Source organism: Balaenoptera ricei, chromosome 15 (genome assembly GCF_028023285.1).
Source record: "Balaenoptera ricei isolate mBalRic1 chromosome 15, mBalRic1.hap2, whole genome shotgun sequence".
Taxonomy (NCBI): Eukaryota; Metazoa; Chordata; class Mammalia; order Artiodactyla; family Balaenopteridae; genus Balaenoptera; species Balaenoptera ricei.
The window spans coordinates 24464233-24474114 of NC_082653.1; the positions used below are offsets into that span (position 1 = coordinate 24464233).

The window sequence follows — 9882 nt, forward strand, 5'->3', positions numbered from 1 at the left end:
ACTGAGTCACAGGGAGTCTGATACACCCAGAAAAAGGTCCACACCCCCAGAAGTGGAGAGCAAGGAGATTCAGGGAGGGCGACCACAAAATGCACTCTGGGACTATTTGGTCCAATCCTCTTTACACATCCAGAGAAACTGAGGCCCAGGGAAAGGAAACCACTAGCCAAACCTCACAGATAAACAGTGGCAGAGACCAAGTCAAAAAGAGAAGCAGACACACTAAGGCATCTCTCTCCAGGCACCTGGATGCTGTCTCTTCCCCACTCCCCCTCACCTCTATCCCCAGTTCTCTGAGGTACCCTGGGGAAATTACACAAGAAGAAAACCAGACCTAGGACCATAGGCATAAAGGAATAACTTGGCTGAAGAGGAAGCAAATTGAGGAAATTTAGACCAATCAGGAGCCCGCTTCATAATGACATTTAAGATTCACAGGAAGCCAAGTTCCCACTCTTAGCCCCCTCCTGCACCCTACTCACATCAGGGGTTCGGGGTGCTGACACTCAGTCTGCCTTCAGAATGTGTCAGGGCACTTCCAGGCTCTCCTTTTCTGTCACCCCATTCAGGCCCTGGTGACGCCACAGAATTTTGGAGTCAGAATATCAAAGGATCCTGGAAACTTCGACACTGGACACAAAGAAGTCCAGAGCCAGGATTCCAGCCAGACATTAGGCTGAGCTCACAAAGAGAAATCCTCTGCACCAACGGGCTACCAATTCCAAATATACAGACATATCTATAGTCTATAGGAATAATTTCAAAGATACATTTTCAACCATAAATAGTTCAAAACAGGCAAAACTAACAAATGATGATAAAGTGAAAGAGTGGTCCTTTGAGGGAAAGTAATGATGAGAGGAGGCACAAGAGAAGCTTCTGGAATGCAGGAAACACTCTATATACTGAGCTGGGCTGTGGTTACACAGGTGTGTTCACTTTGTAATACTAATCGTGCTATACGCTTAAGATGTATGCACTTCACGGTATGTATATGACATGAAAACTTTGTTAAAAATGCATGGCCATGGGCTTCCCTGGTGGCGCAGTGGTTGAGAATCTGCCTGCCAATGCAGGGGACACGGGTTCGAGCCCTGGTCTGGGAAGATCCCACATGCCACGGAGCAACTGGGCCCGTGAGCCACAATTACTGAGCCTGCGCGTCTGGAGCCTGTGCTCCGCAATAAGAGAGGCCGCAATAGTGAGAGGCCCACGCACCGCGATGAAGAGTGGCCCCCGCTTGCCGCAACTAGAGGAAGCCCTGGCACAGAAACGAAGACCCAACACAGCCATAAATAAATAAATAAACAAATCAATAATTAAAAAAAAAAAAAAAAAGAACCAACACCTATCAAACTCCTTTAAAAAAAAATGCATGGCTAAATTTGGCAATATCTATCAAAATTACAAATGCCCAGACCCTTTTAGTAATTTATCCTACAGATATTTCCCCATGTTACAAAATGATACAGGTCTCCTTTGGGTGGACATTTAGATTTTTCTCTTTTTGCCATTACAATCAGGGCTGAATTGTGGTGAATATTCTTGTACAGTCTGATGAATTTTCACAAAGTAAACACACTCTGTTCAAGAAACTAAAATTACCAGCATCCCCATCAACCCTCTTTCAGTTACCACTCCCTCACCTACTATCCTGACTTCTAATATCACAGATTGTTTTGAAATTTATATGAATGGAGTCCTACATTATGTATTCCTTTCTTTTTTCTCTCCACATCATATTTGTGACAACATCATTCTGTTTTAATTCTCTTCATAGAACTTAGATTGTTTCTTCCCTGCCCCCGCCTCCCACCCACACCCACACCCAGTAAAGGGCAAGAGCTTGGTCTAGGCCCCCTAGCACCTTGCAGAGTAGCTGCACATAGTAGAAAGTCAATAAATATCTATGAAGTAAGAGAATGAAGCAAATTTGATTGATAGTTCAGATTAGAGTTTTAATCTCCATATGGGGTCAGAGGCTAAGGAGCTGGGCTTGAGCAATTTATAGAAAGCCCAGAGGGTAGGGAAAACTCTGCTCCTGTTCAAAGATGCTCAGAAAGCAGGGCTTTGTGCCTAAGGCCCAAGCAATAGAACTGGCCTGGAGAATCAGAATCTCTAACGAGCCTAGCCTATACCAAATATAATGTGGGTCTGAATTCTAGAATTACCTGCTCAGTGTAGAAACCTGGGGCTGAAAAGCCAACCCAAAGAAGTGGGTCTAGAACTGCTCTGTAAGTTCGCTTCTACTACACCGGACACACCTTCCTCCTGAGATGAGCTCACAGACAAACATGACAAAGCAGTGAGGAAACCCAAGATGCACCTGAGAGATGCAACAAATGCTACAATCTGCAAGGACTTAAGGTTCCAACTTTAAACACCTGAAGAGCCATGCTGGAACAGAGGGAGCCTGTGTGATTTGTGTGGCCCCAAGAGCAGAACAACAGTGCAGTTACAAGGAAGCAGAGTTTGCAGATACACACAAAAAAGGACTTTTTCACACTTGGAGCCAATCAGCAATGGAAGAGTCTGCCTTGGAAGAAAATGAGCCTGCCAAAAGCAAGGAAGAATCAAGTAGAGACTGCACAGGGCTTGGGGCTTTGGAATGGATGACCTCCGAGGTCTACTCCAACCTCAGGATTCCAGGATTCCAGGATTTTAGATCCTCTGGAAGCTTTGTTTCTTAACAACGACCCTCAACCCAACAAACCCACCCACTGCGTAGCCAGTATAGACAGCCCAAAGTCTTTCTTCCTGCCTTCTCTTCCCAATGTTATAAGTACAGAGACAAGACATATATGCACCTCAGTTTTAGATTGCTGGGGTGTTAGAACCCAGGGTCATTAGAACCCTGAAGTGCTAGAATCCTGGGGCAAAAGACTTGAAGCAAATATGACAAAATGTACACTGGTTTGGTATTATTTGTACTTCCCTGTATCTTTTACATTTGTCCCTCCTTTGGGTTTTTTTGTTTGTTGTTGTTTTAGTTTTTATTTTTATTTTTTAAGATTTTTTTTGATGTGGACCATTTTTAAAGTCTTTTATTGAATTTGTTACAATATTGCTTCTGTTTTATGTCTTGGTTTTTTGGCTGCGAGGCATGTGGGATCTTAGCTCCTTGACCAGGGTTCGAACCCACACCCCCTGCATTGGAAGGCAAAGTCTTAACCACCAGACCGCCAGGGAAGTCCCCTGTTGTTTTTTTTAAATTAAAGACTCCTAGGGCATTAGGAATCAGGAGCATCAGGGCTAGAGGGCTGGAAGGGAAATCAGCTTAGCTAAGGACACCAAGACCCTGATGGGGACAGAGGGAAGCCCAGGCCAGACTCCAGGATCCCACTCCGAAGGCAAGCTCTCTACTCCTGCACATGAAAACTGGGAAAGGAGAAAGCAACTTCAGGCAGGACCAGCATGAGGGCAGCTGGGCCACCTGCAGCCTGGCCTGCAGTGTGTCCACCCTCCTGGGCTAGAGGGACTCTCCCTGGAAATCACTCAAAGAAACACCATCTTCAAGGGACTTAGGGTACTGACAGCCCCAGAAAAGGCTGTCGGGGAGGGCTGGACCTCAGGCTTTCTAGTCTGTGTCTCCAGGCCCCCAGACCCAGGTGGCCCTGAATAGGTGTACCACTGCCCTCAAAAACTGATATGCTGTCCGCCAGCCCCCACTTACACCAGGGAACCTTGGGCCTGGCTAGGAAGAGAGTTGGAGGGGAGAAGCAGGAGTCAGGGAAGAGAGTAAAGTGGCCAAAGATAGAAATTGGAAGTCTTAGTATGTAGGGGGCTAGAGCCAAGCTGGGCACCAGGGTCTAGGTGTCCCCAGTTCCTCTCCTCCAAAGACCTCAGATCAGCAGTTGCCAAGAGTCCTGGAACCCACAGCTTAGTAGCAGCCAGACTGATGAGGCAAAGCCCGAAAGGGGCATAGTACCTCTGGCGTCTCCTCTTCCAGCCCAAAATGCCAGTAGAGGAGCTGAGTATTGGAGAAAGCAAGGGCAGGCAGGTAGGCAGAGAGGATGTAATTTGGGAGCCACCCCAGCCCCAAATATATCTGCCAGCAATGCACCCCAGTGCCTGGAAGTCCTTCTTTGGATAAAGACATTGAAGGACTCTGTGAAGGAGGGAGGGACACATGAATTCAATTCAATATGCATCTGACAGCTTCTCTTATGTGTCCAGGATGGGAACACAACACTCATTGTCCAGGGAAAAAAATGATGCTCAAGGAGGATGTCAGAATGGAGGAGTTTGAAGGATAAAAGATTGTGGCATGTGCTATGAAGGCATCACGCAAAGTAGTGTTGTGGAGGGTAACGGGGGTGTAACTCTATTCAGGTTAGTCAGAGAGGGCCTCTCTGAGGAGGTGACATTTAAGGCAAGACCTGAAGGATAAGAGCTAGCCAGTTAGGTGAAGAGCTGGGGGAAGGATATTCCAACCAGGAGGAACAGTAAATACAAAAGCCGTGAGGCAGAGCATAGCTTGGTGTGTCTGAGGCCCTGTCACAGTGCTAGTGCCGCTGGGGTAGGAAGGTGGGGAAAGTTTTGCAAGGTGAGGTTAGACAGGTAGGCAGGGGCTGGGTCACCGGGACTCTTGTGGGACCTTATTCCAAGTGCGAAGGGGAGCTGTTAGGGCAGGAGAGTAAGTGGTGAAGGTTAATAATGATCACTCTGGCTGCCGTATAGAGAATGGACCGGAAGGAGCAAGAGATGCCACAGGCAGACCAGTGAGGAGGCTGTGGCCGTCCAGGGAGAGGCACTGAAGGTAGAGGACAGGGGACGGAGAGCATGAACCTAAACTCCAAGCCCAGGGCAGCCACACGGGCGTAAAGGGAGGTGAGGCTGGACGGAGCAGTTGGGACTGGATTGTGAAGGGCTTCAAAAGCCAGATTAGGATTTGGTTCTTTATCCTGCAGGAGTTGGGGAGCCATCAAAGGCATTTTTACTTTATTTTTTTCATCAAAGAGCTCGGAGCAAGGGCATTTGACAGTGTGTTCAGATTTATGTGTTCACAAGAGCCCCATGACAGCTGGTGTGGAGGATGGACTGCAGGGGCGAGACCGGGGCAGGAAGACTTAGGAGGCGGCTGCCATAAGGGTCTAAATGCGAGGTGGTGAGGCCCAAAGAGGGGCCTCCACCCTGGCACCCCGGGGGGGTGCCCCTGCTCGTCCAAGGCTTGTCCCCCTCCTGGGGCCGTGGGCAGCTGCAGAGGGCCCGAGTGGGCCCCGGCTCTGATGCTTCAAGCAGAAAATAGGATGAGGGCAGCCAAAAGGCATCAGGGCTGTTTATCCGGTGGAGAGACGCCTCAGCATGGATTTATGGCTGAAAGGTTACTGGGGGGAGGGGATGGGGGGACCAGCTGTCCCCCATCCTCACAAAGGGCAAACAAAGGAGGAGACTATGGCCTCCACTGCAGCAAGAGGGAGAGAGGTTAGACACATGAGGAATATGTCCTGACAGGCATCAGAGGATGAAAGGGCCCTTCAGGGATCATGCAAACCAACTCTCTCATTGGGTGGCTGGGGAAACGGAGGCACAGAGGAAGAAGCAGGTCTGTGCCCAAGGTCACATACTGAATTAAAGCTACGACTAGACACAGCAGCACAACGTCTTCCTTTCAAAGATCTCAGGAGTCTCCCAGAGCACTTCCCAAAACATGTTCCTTCAACTGCCTCGGAAGAATCTGGGATGTGGCTCTCCCAGAGAGAAATGTGCTTGTGTAGCCCTCCCAGAGCCCCAACCAATCTCTGTGTTTATGGCGTTTGGTGGGAGCTTCCTGTATCTCTCAAGGGTCTTGGTCTTTCTGTGTTACTCTGTCTCTCTCTGCCCTCCGAGACTCTGTTTCTTTGTCTTGGCCCCTGACTCAGTCTCTGTAGAGCTGAGCTAGGCTGGACCAATCTCCCACCCCCAGGGGGCCCTCACTGGTAAAGTACCCCCACGTAGACAACGCTTGGGCCCAGTGCCCAGGCTGGAACAGGTGACAGCAGCTGTGGATCTATCTATAGCTCCCTTGCCCTTCAATTGTTCCCAACTTCAAACAATGGTTGGGCCCTGGATTAGAGGCACCCCCCAGCAGCCCTGCTGAAATGGATCCCGGGGGCAGGGGATGAGGCTCACGAGGGCCACACTGTGATCTCTCATGTCTACTTCTGTCTGGATCTCCATGTTCCTACCTATAGCTCTGGGCTCTAAGGCCTTCTAGCTCAGAGGCTGAGTGAGTAAAGGACCAGTGGATAAGGGACAGGGTGTGTGTGAACAGCAGACGGTATCCAGGCATGTGAGTGACACGTGGGTTTCCCTCCTCCTACCTTGGTTGACAGACACTCATGGGCACTGGGATGCCAGTTCCATGAGGGCAGAGACCTAGTCTTTTTTATTTTTTGCTGCAGACCAGCCTGAGCCTGGCCATGGCACGTGTTCAATATATAGTACATCTCTGACCTTGGCCCTTAGGAAGAGCAAGGGTGTGCTGTGTAATGACATGACATAAGTGTGAGCAGAAGTATGGAGCAGTGATGAAGAATACCTTATCTAATATCAGACTGCCTGGGACTGAATCCTGGCTCTGCCAATTACCAGCCATGAAATCGTGGAAAATCACTTAACCTCTTAACAATGGAGATTCATACAAAGTACCCACCACATAGGATTCTGATGAGCACTAAATGGGTTAAAACATCTGAAGTGCTTAGAACAGTGCCTGGCACATAGCGGAGACTCATGATGTAACGTGGGTTTCCCTCATATTATATTATTATTTACATTACTGTTGTTACTTTCAAGATATCTCATTAAATGAAAAAAGTGAGGAGCAGAGAGGAATAGGTGGCTGGAGGCTAGGAAAGGGACAGACTGATATCTTTTCCTTGTGTATCCTTTTATACCTTTGAATTTTGAATCATGTCTATGTATTACCTATTTCTTAAGTGTTTGCTAAATGAATAAAGGTCGCTTCCAACATATCGACCCTTGAAAAAGCAAGCCCCTACTCTGTGCCAGTGGGGAGGGCCTGGAGGAGGGCGGGTCCTCAGGGTGTGGGCTCAGTGCCCTCAGCCCTGGGTCTGAGTCCCTGGGACACCCTCTGTCCTCCAACCCAAAGGTGGACAAGATGTATCCATGCGAAATCATCCCAGAGCAAACTGTAAGCCAGAAGGAAGGCTTCCCAGTTTCTAGGCCAAGCAGCAGGGGTGGAGGGGGCAGTGGAAAAAGGCTCCTGCCCTCTTCCCTGGCCCCGGCCCCCAACACTTCAGCCCAAGCTATTCTTAGAACCCAGATAATGCCAGCAGTTGCTGCTGCTCATATCAGCTTCCAGAACCACCCGGTCCTGAGAGGCCCAGTGCTGCCCCCACCCCCAGAACGCTGGCCTCTCTGCAAGGTATGGGCGTCCTGCTCACTCTATCCACCGTATCCCACAGGCCACTGCAGGTAGGTAAGAAGACTGGGTGATGGGCCCCTCCAAGACTTCCCTTGCCAGGCAGCTGAGTGGAAATAGGAAGGGCTAAAGGACACCCTAGGGTATGGGCTGACCCCTGGAGGTCACCATCCAGATAGTCTGACCCGACCTCAGCCTCCAAACTATGCTCAGAATATGAATGAAAGGGCTGGGGGCTCCGGACATGGGTTAGTCTGGGGAGCTGGGGTGGGGGAGAGTGGAAACAGCAGCGGGAAGAAAGCCTGGGAGGGTCAGTGTATGGGGGAGGGAGGATGCTAAAAAAAAGGAGGAAGAGATGGCAGAAGAGGGTCTGATAGCTCTGGCTCCAGAGTCAGACTGTCCAGCTCTGCCCCTTACTTGCTATGTGACCTTGACCTTTTCCTGTCGGAGCTTCCATTTCCATCATAAAATGGGCATAACCTTATTCCATTGGGTTGTGAAGCAGAGTCAAGGAAATAATGTATGTAAAGAGCTTAGCCTGTGCCTGATATATACAAGCCCTATGTAAATGTCTGACAACATTATCGTTGACTCCGTTTGAGCAGGCAGTGGTTCTTTTTTAGCTTTGCACCTGCAGGGACTAGGCTGGGCACGTGTTAGGACTGCCTCTTTGAGTCCTTGCTCTGCCATTTACAAGCTAAGTGACCCTGAGCTAGTTACTTAACCTCTCTGAGCCTTGGGTCCTTCTCTGCAAAATGGATATACGAAGAGTACCTGCCTTATAATGTTGCTGAGAGATATAACTGAGCCAGAGTGCTTAGCCCATGGTAAGAGATCAACAGTGTGAACACGCCAGCCCTGTGGTGATGTGTATGTTGGGGTAGTCTGGCGGGGAGGCCTTGGGTCTGCCACTCTGGGGATGGAATTTGAGGTACTGCCCAGGGCAGCCAACATTCTGGAAGAGACATCCTTGTGGGCATACCACGTGGAAGGAAAGTCCCAGGGTCTTATAAGACCACAGCCACCCCACTGCCAAAATCCTGTGCCAAAGCCTTGGCCCTGCCTGGGGTCTCAGGATCAAGACAGGCTTGTCCCAGCCTATGTCAGCTTCCCATTTCGTTGAATTCAACAGACACTCTCTGATGCCACCCAGACTGGGACTGGTTCTAGGCTTGCTCCTAAGGAGGATTCTGTCTGGTAGAGTGGCGATGGGGGAAGAACTCTCAGAAGACCAGTTAGAGGTAGAGTGGGACGGTGGGGTGAGGTTGTGTCTCTGCCCTTATGATCATGGTCAGTCAGCTTGGTAGGTGAAGGGCAGAGAGAGGCTCAATGAGTTAGGATTGGAAACCAACCCAAACGGTCTACCCTGGGTATCTTGAGGTGTGCAGGGTGACCCTGCGCTCTCCCACATCTCAGGGTATACTGCAAACCTCTCTGCGAATCTGCACTTTGCTAACTTAAGGGTGAGAGGTCTCCTTGAGCACAGCCCTCAGGGGTTTTTTTTTAATGGGTTGAAAATGTTGTTATTACAAATATCTCTATTTTCCTACCTAATTCTTTGGGCCTTAAATTTCATTTTCCAATCATTTTCCAATTGAAATTTGTGAGATAATTGTATAGTCACAAGAATTTATAAGAAATAATACAGGACTTCCCTGGTGGCACAGTGGTTAAGAATCCACCTGCCAATGCAGGGGACACGGGTTCGAGCCCTGGTCCGGGAAGATCCCACATGCTGCGGAGCCACTAAGGCCATGCACCACAACTACTGAGCCTGCGCTCTAGAGCCCGCGAGCCACAGCTACTGAACCCACGCACCACAACTACTGAAGCCCGTGCGCCTAGAGCCCGTGTTCCGCAACAAGAGAAGCCACCGCAATGAGAAGCCCACGCACAACAAGAGAAGAGTAGCCCCCGCTCGCCGCAGCTAGAGAAAGCCCACACACAGCAATGAAGACCCAATGCAGCCAAAAATAACTAAATAAAATAAATGTATAACAGCAACAAAAGAAAGTGTAAACTAGAATCACCCTATATTAAAAAAAAAAAAAAAAAAAGAACCATCTTCCCCAGGGGCCTCTCACTCTGCTCCCTGCTGCCTTCTCCATGCCAGGCCCAATGGATATTGTGACTTGTGTTTCTCACCTACCCAAGCCTGGGCAAGCTTCTCCTTTCTTTGCTGTCCTGGGTTTAGCTGAGCCAGGCTAACAACACAGCACAGTGCTTAAGAGTTCTGGAGTCAGACTGCTTGGGTACAAACCTTCAGTTACTCTGTCCCTTTGATCCTCTGTTCCTCACCTATAAAGCAGGAATAATAACAGCACCTACTCCACAGGGAATTAAATAATACCTATAAAAAGAAAAAGGTACAATGCCTCGCATATGTGTTCAATACACAATCCTTACCATTATTTTTCTTATTATCATTATCATCATCCCCAAACTCAGTGAATAAATAAGGGAAATACAGGGACTTCCCTGGCGGTCCAGTGGTAAAGATTCTGAGCTTCCACTGC

The 9882-nt window shown here is 49.0% G+C and overlaps 1 long non-coding RNA gene across 1 annotated transcript; it reads left to right on the forward strand.

Annotated features, from left to right (window-relative positions):
- The first annotated feature begins 7285 nt into the window (after window positions 1-7285).
- On the forward strand, window positions 7286-9379 carry LOC132349758 (uncharacterized). Its single transcript, XR_009497740.1, has 2 exons — window positions 7286-7419; window positions 9061-9379. It is a non-coding gene; the product is annotated as an uncharacterized LOC132349758 (long non-coding RNA).
- The last annotated feature ends 503 nt before the right edge of the window (window positions 9380-9882 follow it).